Source organism: Ochlerotatus camptorhynchus, unplaced genomic scaffold (assembly GCF_037179485.1).
Source record: "Ochlerotatus camptorhynchus isolate MF236.1 unplaced genomic scaffold, CSIRO-AGI_Acam_v1.1 ptg000249l, whole genome shotgun sequence".
NCBI classification, from domain to species: Eukaryota; Metazoa; Arthropoda; class Insecta; order Diptera; family Culicidae; genus Ochlerotatus; species Ochlerotatus camptorhynchus.
The window spans coordinates 1,025,109-1,037,313 of record NW_027040739.1 but is presented as its reverse complement, the minus strand read 5'-3'; the positions used below and the strand labels follow the sequence as shown (position 1 = coordinate 1,037,313).

Sequence of the window (12,205 nt, the reverse complement as noted above, 5' to 3'; positions counted from 1 at the left end):
AACTTCTATTTAATTTTCATACTGCCGTACTCTAACGGTACTATCCACCTACTCTCTTCTAAAGATCATTCTCTAGCTAATAAAGTATCACACTAAAGCTTCATGTTAGCATTTCCAACCAACTCTAAAGTAAAGGAATTAAATGAAAAATGACCTAATGCATTGCTTGTCACTTAATCTGACACCAGCTCTCCCCCTTAAACCGTGCTATAATATACACATCACCCCTTAAAGAACGGGTCCGTTTCGCAGTGGCGTAGCATGGCTGGGGGACACCTGGAGCGGATGTTCCGGGTGCTATCTTTAATGTATTTATTGCCGTCAATCAGATGTATACCGTTTTGTATAATTTGTTACAATTTATGTCTTATTTATAATACCAACTATTTTCAGGTGTTAATATCACGAATAGAATTAAAATACTGCTTGGATTTGACTTTTGTCATTGTAATGCCGCGGATACACTTGGATGACAAAACGCATTGAGCATGAGTATTATTTGAATAATAATTATAAGCACTATACAACAACTATACAAAAACTATACAGGTGTGACAATGGATGTGCTCATTATTTATTATACAAATAATGCTCATGTTCATAGTTTGTCATACAAGTGTAGCCGCGGCATAAAGTCTATAGTTTAAGCGGCGCCGGTGGTGTAGTGGTAATCGTGATTACCTCTAACCCCAGCAGGCATGAGTTCAATCCTAGTCGGCACCGCCGGGATGTTCTGAGGCATAACATCTCTGATCACGCCTTCCTTCGGAAAAGAAGTAAAGTCGTTGGTCCCCGGTTCATGAGTTGATGGGACGATAAGTAGGGTCCAGGTGTGGGAGCTGCCTCCTTGGCGTCGGTAGTGTTTCACAATGCTTATTGTAAGCACCCGAAATTTGATTTAGTGGTCCAAATTTAGCACGATGGTGGTTTGTGGTAAAAATATTTATATTTCCCACACACTTAGAAAAAACTAATTTTACCCGTGACGGAATCCATCTTTGACATAAAAGATGAGACGTAAACAAACATGTCATGTAATATTAAGTGCTCCGAGACTGAAAAGTTCGTTGCTCGACTAAAATTACGTTTGATTGAGATGTATTTCGCGTCTGTTATGACTCAACTTTATGTCAAAATTGACGCTCGTATATGTCACTCTCAGAGCACCTAAATTTACATGATTTTTTCTAAGTGTGCACTTGCCGAGAAGGTAGATACAAATTAAGCTTTGATAAGAGACCTACTGGGTCAATACCATTATCTTAACAAATTTAATTATTTATTTACTTGTCTTCGATTTATATCGTACAGACCGATAAAACTGTTAAATAATCCTATTTCCATGCGTTGTCTTTGAAATATTAAAATCAAAATTAACAAACTCCAGTCCGCATCGTGCTCTCTTGCCGTACGGATCTATTTGCTTTTTGCTTAAGGAAGTGTTACTACTACCTAAAGCTACAACAAATTTAAACAGCACTTTTCAGTGCTCAACCTGTAAAAATTTTCTACCTTGTTCAACTCCTCTTATTCCTCTTCGATCCTTGTTTGGACCCTACCCGAGGTAATCCTTCTTGGATATCGATTTGGAAAATTCCTCTTCGATCCTTCAGATTCTTATAGTAATCTGCTTGGAAGTCGATTTGGATAATCGCACTTTTCAGTGCTTAAACTGTAAAAAATTTCTACCTTGTTCAACTCCTCTTATTCCTCTTCGATCCTTGTTTGGACCCTACCCGAGGTAATCCTTCTTGGATATCGATTTGGAAAATTCCTCTTCGATCCTTCAGATTCTTATAGTAATCTGCTTGGAAGTCGATTTGGATAAAAATTTACTGCCGCCATGCCGCCTAAACGCAAAAGAAAGGGGCAAACTCTTGACCCCCCTTCTGATGAAATTAATTTGAGTAATCAATTTGATTTGCTCACGGATGATGAGAATGATCCATCATCCAAGAAAAATTCTAGTAAACTTTCCCGGCTTAATGCCAAGAAAGAAAAGATTCCCCCTTTTGTGATAACCACTACCGATTTCCATGCTCTTCGCATGGAACTTTTGAATTTCGTGAAAGTTAAGTTTTCACTACAAATTGGACGTCGGGGTGAATGCCGTGTATTGGCTGAAACCTTGAACGGATTTAAATGTCTTCTCAAGTATCTTACTGAGAAGAAGCACAAATTTTTTACTTACGACACCAAAACTGAACGTGTGTTCAAGGTTGTCATGAAAGGACTGCCCAGTGGTGAATCCCTGGATCAGATCAAAGATGAACTGGCAAAATTACTTGGAGTTGTGCCACTCCAAGTAATCAAAATGAAAATGAAATCCCGTCCTGGCGATTCACGCAACGTGATTTCTAATGATTTTTATTTAGTTCACTTCAAGTCTAGTGAACTAAACAACCTTAAGGCCTTAGAAAAAGCTAGCCTTATGCTCCATGTCCGAGTGAAGTGGGAACACTTCAGGAAGACTGGAGGAAATTTCCAAAACCTCACTCAGTGCCGTAAGTGCCAGGGATGGGGTCACGGAACTAAAAATTGCTACATGCCAGCTAAATGCATGAATTGTGGTGATTCCTCTCACGCAAAGGACGACTGTCCTGTGAAGGAAGATCCTAAGAAATTTAAATGTTCAAATTGTGGTGAAAACCACAAATCCAATTTTTGGGAATGTAAGACTCGCAAAGCGATCCTACAATCTCGTTCTAACCGACAGGTAGGAAACGCTCCACGTTTCCGACCAGGTACAAATTCCTCTGCTGTTAACAACGGTCAGCGAGGAACAAATTCTACATTCGTACCCGTAGGTAAAAATATCACCCCTGCTTCAAATGTTTCATCTGTACCTACTCCCCTCGCTGCTAACAATGTTCAGCGAGTTAATGGAGCTACCTATGCTGCTATTGCAGCGGGTAGAAATCAAAATACTAACCACCGTTCTAACGGAAATTTTGACAATTTTGACTTAGGAAGCATTACTGCCCCTAAAATGGAATTTTTACAGAATTCATTAATTGACATGATTTCTGATATGCTTAAATCTAACTCCATGTTTGATGCTATTCAAACTGGAGTAAAATTTGCTAATAATATTGTTATGACTTTAGAATTCAGTAATGGATTTTAAAGCATTAAACATTTTAAATTGGAACGCTTGATCTCTTAAAGATAATGAAGACGAGCTATTTAATTTTTTGAGAGTTCATAACGTGCATATTGCCGTTATAACTGAAACGTTCCTTAAACCTGCCCATAAGGTTAAGAAGGACGCAAATTACTTGATTTATAGAAATGATCGTCTTGATGGACCCTGTGGTGGCGTTGCCATCATTATTCATAGACGAATCAAGCATAAAATTCTTTCTTCATTTGAAACCAAAGTTTTTGAAACTTTGGGAGTTTCTGTTGAAACAAAATTTGGACAACTTACGTTTATAGCTGCCTATTTGCCATTCCAATGCGTAGGCCAGCAAAAGAATTTTCTCAAGGGTGACCTCCAGAAACTTACCCGTCATAGGTCTAAATTCTTCATTATTGGTGATTTTAATGCAAAACACCGTTCATGGAATAATGCTCAAAGCAATTCCAATGGTAATATTCTGTTTGATGATTGTTCTGCAGGTTATTACACTATTCAATATCCAAACAGCCCAACATGCTTTTCTTCTGCAAGAAATCCCTCAACTATTGATTTGGTCTTAACTGATTCATGTCATCTTTGTAGCCAATTGGTTACCCATGCTGACTTCGGTTCTGATCACCTTCCAGTAACTTTTGAAATATCCCAAGAAATAATTTCTAATCCCAACAGCTTTACTTTCAATTACCATAGGGCTGATTGGGAGCAATATCGAACATTTATGGAATATAACTTCGATCCAAACATTCCTTTGCAAACCAAAGATGAAATTAATTATGCTCTTGAATCTCTGACTACTTCTATAGTTGCAGCAAGAGCTGCCTCAGTACCAAAATGCGAGGTTAAATTCGATTCAATTATAATAGACGACGATCTTCAGCTCTTGATCCGTCTTAAAAATGTTCGTAGGAGACAATATCAAAGAACACGCGATCCTGCCATGAAAGTTATCTGGCGGGATTTGCAAAAACAAATTAAAAAGCGATTCTCTGCCCTGAGGAACAAAACTTTTGAAAATAATGTTTCTAAATTAGACCCGAGTTCCAAACCCTTTTGGAAACTCACAAAAATTTTGAAAAAACCTCAAAAGCCAATTCCAGCGCTTAAAGAAGGTGGTAAAATTTTGATCACAAATTTGGAAAAAGCTCAGAAACTTGCTAAGCAATTCGAGAGTTCCCATAATTTCAGTTTGGGTCTTACTAGTCCTATTGAGAATCAGGTTGCTCGGGATTTTCGGAATATTTTCTCTCGGGAAAATATTTTTGATGATTCCTGGGGGACTGATTTGGACGAAGTAAGGTCTATAACTAAAAAAATTCAAAATATGAAAGCTCCAGGTGATGATGGAATTTTCTATATTCTCATCAAAAAACTCCCAGAGAGTACCTTGTCTTTCCTGGTAAAATTATTTAACAGATGTTTCCATTTGGCATACTTTCCTGATAAATGGAAAAATGCAAAAGTTGTTCCAATTTTGAAGCCGGATAAAAATCCAGCTGAAGCTTCTAGCTACCGTCCAATAAGTTTGCTTTCTTCAATAAGTAAACTTTTTGAAAAAATAATTTTGAATAGAATGATGCTTCACATCAATACGAACTCAATTTTTGCAGATGAGCAGTTTGGATTTCGCCATGGGCATTCAACTACTCATCAACTCTTGAGAGTTACCAATTTAATTCGTTCAAACAAATCTGAAGGCCACTCAACTGGAGTTGCTCTTCTAGACATAGAAAAAGCATTCGACAGTGTTTGGCATGAAGGTTTGATTGCTAAATTGAAAAAGTTTAATTTTCCACTTTACATTATGAAATTAGTTCAAAATTATTTAACTGACAGAACTCTGCAGGTAAATTATCAAAATTCCAAATCTAATCGACTACCTGTTAGAGCAGGAGTTCCTCAGGGTAGCATTCTTGGGACTATATTGTATAAAATTTTCACTTCGAACCTCCCTGATTTGCCTCAGGGTTGCCACAAATCTTTGTTCGCTGATGACACAGGCATTTCCGCTAAAGGAAGAAGTCTTCGTGTTATTTGCAGCTGACTTCAGAAAAGTTTAGATATTTTCTCTTCTTATTTACAAAAAAGGAAGATTTCTCCCAACGCTTCCAAAACTCAACTTATAATATTTCCACATAAGCCCAGGGCTTCCTTTTTGAAACCTAGTAGTAGTCACATAGTCACTATGAACGGAGTTCCAATTTCCTGGTCAAACCAAGTGAAATATCTTGGATTAATACTTGACCATAAATTAACTTTTAAAGATCACATTGAGGGCATTCAAGCCAAATGTAACAAATATATAAAATGTTTGTATCCTCTTATAAACAGGAAATCCAAACTTTGCCTGACGAATAAACTTCTAATATTTAAACAAGTTTTTAGACCGGCCATGCTTTACGCTGTGCCAATATGGTACCAGGAAAAAAGCACTTCAAAGGATTTTGAAGTTGCCTCCCTGGTACAGTACTACCGAAGTACATAAAATTTCGAATGTTGAGACTTTAGCACAAATGTCCAACAAAATAATTAATAATTTCCGGCAAAAATCGTTATAATCCTCAATTGCAACGATTAATTCCCTTTATACTTAGATAAGATTTAGTTTTAGTTATTTAGTTTTAAGCTATCAATTGTTATACTGACATGCAGGTTTAAAAAACCTGTTTAAAATACTGAATTGCCAAGACAGGAACAATGTAAAAACACTTAGATATATATCATAACAATTAAGGCTGGTAAGTTACTGTAGTAACTGGAGCACCTTGGTTAAAAATGAAATGTAATTTATTTTGAATTTGGAACAAATAAAGAGTTAAAAAAAAAAAAAACAAACACTTCATTAAAACGACGACAAAGAGCGTGCGGTGCACAGGAAGGCGGAGTAAATCAGCATGTCGAGTTGTTCTGGCTGGAACGTTGAAATTAATGTTGAAAATTCCCGATGCTCTTCTAAAGTCTGACGTTGATGAACATGCAGCGTGCTTCATAAGATAAAAGAGAACATTTTATCCTACATCATTTACGAAGAGCAAATAATAAGAATTGCTTTTGTACTGATTCTAATCGTTCTTCTTGCGTGATTGAGAAAGGTTACTAAATTATGCTGCAATCTTCCACTCACATATGAAATGTGTTGTATACCGGTCATGAAAAATATAATTCAATCGTTTTATAAAGCCAAGTGTGTTGTTTGTTGATAATTGTAATGACTAACGATTACTCATAAATCCCTAACTTTTTCACAATTTTTAACTTTCAATAATTCTTCTTAATCATGAAAGACTGCTTTTGTAAGCAATGACTTTATCCGCCGATTTCTTATTAATAAACATAGATGTTTGTTTAATGCTAAGGAGGATTTAGATTTCAAAACATTTTTATGCCGCTTTTAAAAATAAATTGTTGTAACATTTATAAGAGCCTGCAACGTGAACAGATTTTGAGACATGTGAGACCACCTCATAGCGTTAGAAGCCTCATGCAACATTTTTTAAATTTATTTTTACCCCACTCTCCTGCCTTCTGAAAAACCACGTATATAGACTGCGATAAAAGCTGCCGCCGTTGCACTCTGTATTTCTTAATTTCAGTGAAACTTGTACACCTAAAAGTTGGTGTTGAACGGTAATACTGAACTGGAATTAAATTTGAGAACAGTTCATTAATCGCTGCAATGTCGTTCAAGTCCCTTCATGGTGAGCCAGGAGCTCATACAAATAAATCATTATGAACATAATTTTCCTTCTAAATCCATAAACAAATACTGTAAAATGAAAAAAAAAAAAAATCTTCAATTATTTATGTCATGTCGTCCTGCAAGGGTTAATCGACTATTTAGTCAAATTATTTTTAGATTTAATTTGAAGAACAGATACTGAGAAGTAAAGCACACATGACGAGCAGGACACGTGTGTATGAGAAAATGTGCGAAAAACGTGATGGTAACCGATGTGTTTTTTTTTCTTCAGATTTCTCATCATGTGTCCTTCCATAAAAGCTAACAACAAAAAAGTCTCTTTAGGTACTGTTAAAGACTGTACTAGAAAAAAAGTGACACACATTGAAAAAAATTGTAACTTTTTAGCGTGTGTGTAAAAATTGTTGAAATTTGGACTGAAACTAGTTAAGAGTGTAATGTTTCCGCTGGCAGAATTGTAAGTGGTTATTTAGAAGGCATCGGAGCAAGAGCAGATCCGCCATAAAAATGTTGAGCGCCGTCATGTAAAATCAGACTGCGTCCCACAGATGGATCGGGAATCCATCATTCAACGATTTTCCGGGTGCTGAAGTTATTCAAAGAGATCAAGACGACCCAGCAGCGGGCAGGCTACGGCTGAAACCCGAAGACAGCTTACCCAGTGAAGGCCAGGAAGGTGTTGAGTCTGTTCAAGCGTCGGCAGAATCTTTCGATTCGTGATGCGTCGAAGAAGGCGAATGTTTTCATGTGGTTTGACCAAAAAACGATTAAATGCGCCAGCATCCACGTCTACAAGGTCCTGAAGGCACCCAACTGGAACGACAAACAAAAAACGGTGAACAACCCACACCAGGAAGCTGTACCGGGAGTAGCTGACGAAACATCAAGGTGGGCACAAAGCAGTTGCCGGGGCAGGAGTTTTACATTGCCACATCACGGTTGGCCGTTCCTGAGGAGGTAATGAAGAAGAAGGTGGACAAATTCGTCAAAAAGTTCTTGGTTTGGAGGAGTTATAGAAAGTGGAAACCTTATAAAGGTATATTAAATGCTGCCCAAATGTATACTACCGGAAATAATAATGTACGGACAGCACTTACATGAATGTAAGCATAAAGCATAACACCAACGTGGTAGCGCATATTACCCTCGCTTCTTCATTAATTAGAAGTGAAAATCGATCCTTAGGAGCGTGTATTACCCCATATTCCCCTATTATTTCTTCAAATTCGGAATAGTAGACTATACCGAGAAGGAGTGAATAAAGGAAGAAGAGGAGGCAAGCGGCTGGCGCTGTGGAAGGAAAATCGGTTGGAAGAAAAATGGAGAAAGTGGAAGCAAAGCTCATGTCACCTCCAAGCAAAACTAAGAAGAACTCATACATAATGTTTCTTAGGAATATTGTATGAACTATACAATATAATTATTTTTCGAGTCCGTAGAGTGTAGATTTAAAAAATGCCAGATCATTTCAAAATCGAAAGATTTTCTAGTCCGGACCGGGAATCGACTCCACCACCTTCGTCATAATAAAACCGTTCCATAATTTACTAAGCTATGTAAGGCCCCTGTAGTATTTTGAAAATAAGGTTATTTGCTGCTACTTTTACTGAACATATAAGTTTCGATCAGAGACCCCAACGTGACCAAACTCCCGAAAAGCGGCGGTAAAACGCAAGTTACAACCGTTTGATGCTCCCTATAGCATAAATACATTTTCTTCCAGTGAACTGAATCTTGTGTGCCACTACATATCTGAAAGCATACTCGCTACGATTTGATGACTTCCGCTCTCAATCCGGTCTTACATAACACAAACTGCAAGACCAAAATTAAATGAGCTTCATTATAAACGCAAATATATCCGACGGTATCTTGCCATAGTTACACTGAAGTTGGAGAAACTTTTGAAGTTATCGAGCAGTTAAAATTGGTTTGTGAATTCCCTGAAATTAAAGCTCTTTTCAATCGAATCATGAAGACTACCGATGATAAAAGGTTTGAATGTGTTATATAAAGATTCAACAATAATAGTTTCAAACCAGATTCTAGCCAGTCACGGAACACCAATTGATTAAAACCGTCCAGCAGCAATTAAACGAAGTGATAAGAAAGAACATCCTGATAAAACTTGACTGATAAGCTTAGACATATGTGCCTCTATAAGTAATGGATACCAATGTACGTGAGGTTCTCATTCGTACGTTTTTTTTTCTGAACCGCTTGATGTATGAAAGGGATGGAAAAGTTTTTGCTTTAAGCGCAACTTAAAAAATTTCAGATTGGATGACCGAAAGTTTGTGAGGAGATTCTATATGATTTCAAATGTAATTAAAACAAATTTAAGATGAACAACTCGTGAGGGTTCAACCCATTTTCGCTTGAAATCCAATGCATGGTTCGTTAACGATTAATTTCCACACTACAGCAATATTTTGGGTGAAGGTTCACAAAGTTTCTCTCACAACTTGGAAGCTCTGGGAATTGGCCGCACACATTTTGAATTAGGGGATAAAAACGAACGAGCATGTCTTTACCCTTGCTTCTCAGTTCTTCTAAAATTCAAACAAGTGGTGGATAAGGAATAGCATATGGGGAAAAGCTCTTAGTAACATAACCCTCCTCGAACATCATCTTGGCTTTTATATGACCTTCTTGGTTGTAAACGCAATGTATCTACAGACTGGTTAATGCTGGTGTAGGATATATCCTCGTAGTGAACGAAATGGGGGTTACCTTAATGGAACGCACTAGTATTGATTTATGGCACCTAGAGTGTGATAATCATTCCTTGTTAGGTGCAATTCCGATGAATCATGGCAGATGTGGGCATCCAAGGACTGGAAAATTATTGCTAATATGTTCGCTCACTACTCATGTTTAGCATGCATCAGACTGCCTCCACCGTTACTGCGCTCTGCTTCCGCAATCCACACGATTCTATCATATATCGTTAGTGATAAATTAATTAACGTCACTATAATGTGTGCCAAGTGATTCCATTTTCCTCGTTAACACGTCAGTCTTCCATAACGGCAGTGTAACATATCTCGCGGTTGCACAGCCGAAGGTACCAGCCACTCTAACCTATACAGCCTAGCCGTAGGTGGTTAGTATCCTCACACAAAAGAGGGTGTTTAGTGCTCCCCCCCCCACTACGGCAAACTGCTCTCGTGCATATACAGGAGCTAAATCACCAGTTTGCGTTTATGACAATTAGCACTCGTACGCGAATCGCACATAGAAATTCATTTGGGCTTCCACCTCTCGGCAACACTAACAATAGAATTGTTTCCGCCAAGCCTCGTTTGAAGTCATACACAATTGTACGAAGAGCGGTATCTTCCATTATCCACTCGAATCGTTTCGTGTATGAGAACACGAGAAAGTTGTGTTTTAATTCAATAATCCAATTTCATTCCGGTGTATCCAAACGGCACAAGTAACGATAACGGCCCGAGCACACCACGTGTTGTGTGGAGCCCCATTTCTCAGTAGCTCGTTAAAGCAGTCGGTGGGAACCACTAATCACACACCGTTGGTTTTTCCGTACTAACCGGACCTGCACAACAGAAATCCTTAACGGTGGCTGTACGCCTTTCCTTTTCACATACGCGTTTAGAGGATGCTTCTTTGGAGAGCTCTCGTAACGAACCGTCTATCTATAACGACGTACCGAATTCAACTAACCAGCATCCAATGTGAGGATGTTGCCACTGTTCTCATCTGTGGTAGATGTTTTCCCAAGATTTTCGTGGAGTTTGCGCGCTGGACCAGAGGCAGCCTTGATCTCAGAGCACTTAGAATGATGTTATCTCGTGCTCCTTACATGGATGCATTTGGGTCATTTTATTAGAGAGAGAGAGAGAGCTGAGTACCGAAATGAGCATCACATATAATTGTGACACGGTGTCTGTCAAAATGTCAGTGATACGTTTAGCTAACTTTCTCTTGTATTCCTGTTTCTATACGTTTTGTTTTCCTTCGCCCAGACCGATGCTGTGAATAGTCTACAACGAGGGGGTGGCAAAGAGGGTGGCAGCTGAGAAGACGCCATGTGACTTCCAAAACAGTGTGAAACAAGCGACAGAGAGTAAAGCATTGCTGATGCGCTTATTGCTACATGCTGTCAACGGTCGTGATAAAGTGAAAAATGGTGAATGTGGATGAGGCATTAATTAGTTTTGCTATTAATTTGCATGGGTCAATTTATGGTTTAGGTAAGATTTTTTTACCAACCGACATGGACATCGACGCAATCAACATAATAGCTGCTCCACAAGGAATTCTAGGCAGATCACACAATTTTGTATTAGTTCACCGTGACTATATTTCAAACTAAATGCTCAGAAGGAACAATATTCTTGTAACATTTTCCAATTAAATCCATGATTGCCAACTCAGTACACGGACTTAAAGGGTGAGAATATAAAATCAATGAATACGATTCACAGCGATTATCCCCAATTTAGAGATTACGGATTTTCACTATTTTATTTTTCTTTTTTTTTCGCCAGTCTCTTTTCCGTAAGCGAATGCCAATCAGGCCTGTTCTGGTAGCCAGCTATGAAAACCGAATTGTTTTTTTTTTAATCAATACTAAATGGGTGCAAACATCGATATGTTACTACATACGTTCCTCTAATAAAAAATACTGTGCGCCCGGGAAGTTTTGGACGCCCATCCATCAATGTACACTCATATGAAGGATTTGCGTTGCAAATCATACCTCTCATATCAGCGCCGTAAAGCGTGGAAATAAAATATTACAAATTCAAAAACGTTTGACAAATATCTCGCCTACAAATATGCTATGAAAAATGTTCTGCACTCCGCGTATAAATCCAAAAAAGTTCCGAGAACTACAGGAAAGTACAGTACTTTGTGAGAGTACACTAGTGAGAACACTAGTGAGTAAACTAGTACAGTACTTTGTGAGAGTTTAAAGATATTTAAGGGTAAGTTCCGAGAACTTCAGTGCAGTTGCGGTGGTGGTATAGCGTGATTGCCTGTGGGGCTCTGGGCTCAATCCTAGTCGGCGCCGCCGGAATTTTCAGTAGCATAAAATCTCTGATTACGCCTACCTTCGGAAGGGAAGTAAATCCGTTGGTCCCCGGTTCGTGAGTTGATGGGTCGTTAGGTAGGGTCCAGCTGTGGGGGCTGCCTCCCTGGCGTCGGTAGCATTGGTACTCAGCACGGAAAACAAGATCGACGGAAAACAAATCAAGGAAAAAAAATCCAACGGTCTCTTTCAATTGTTTGAATTCTTATGGTGTTTACGCGAAAAATATTTTTTTCCCCAGTGCGTCGTTACATAAGATTTCACGATATATTTTCTTACGGATTTTTTAATATGATATTTTTTATTG

At 38.3% G+C, this 12,205-nt stretch overlaps 1 protein-coding gene across 7 annotated transcripts in view; it reads right to left on the bottom strand.

Annotated features, from left to right (window-relative positions):
* dpr18 (defective proboscis extension response 18) overlaps positions 1-10,488 on the bottom strand; it is a 67,353-nt gene extending 56,865 nt beyond the window's left edge. The window contains exon 1 of one of the 7 annotated variants that reach the window (XM_065226367.1): positions 10,399-10,488. The gene's annotated coding sequence lies outside the window, so the exon portion shown is untranslated. Of the gene's footprint in view, positions 1-9,572; positions 10,005-10,033 lie in introns of those variants that run through there. The other 6 variants (XM_065226365.1, XM_065226368.1, XM_065226366.1 and 3 more) reach the window with 6 other exon arrangements.
* Between the last annotated feature and the right edge of the window lie 1,717 nt (positions 10,489-12,205).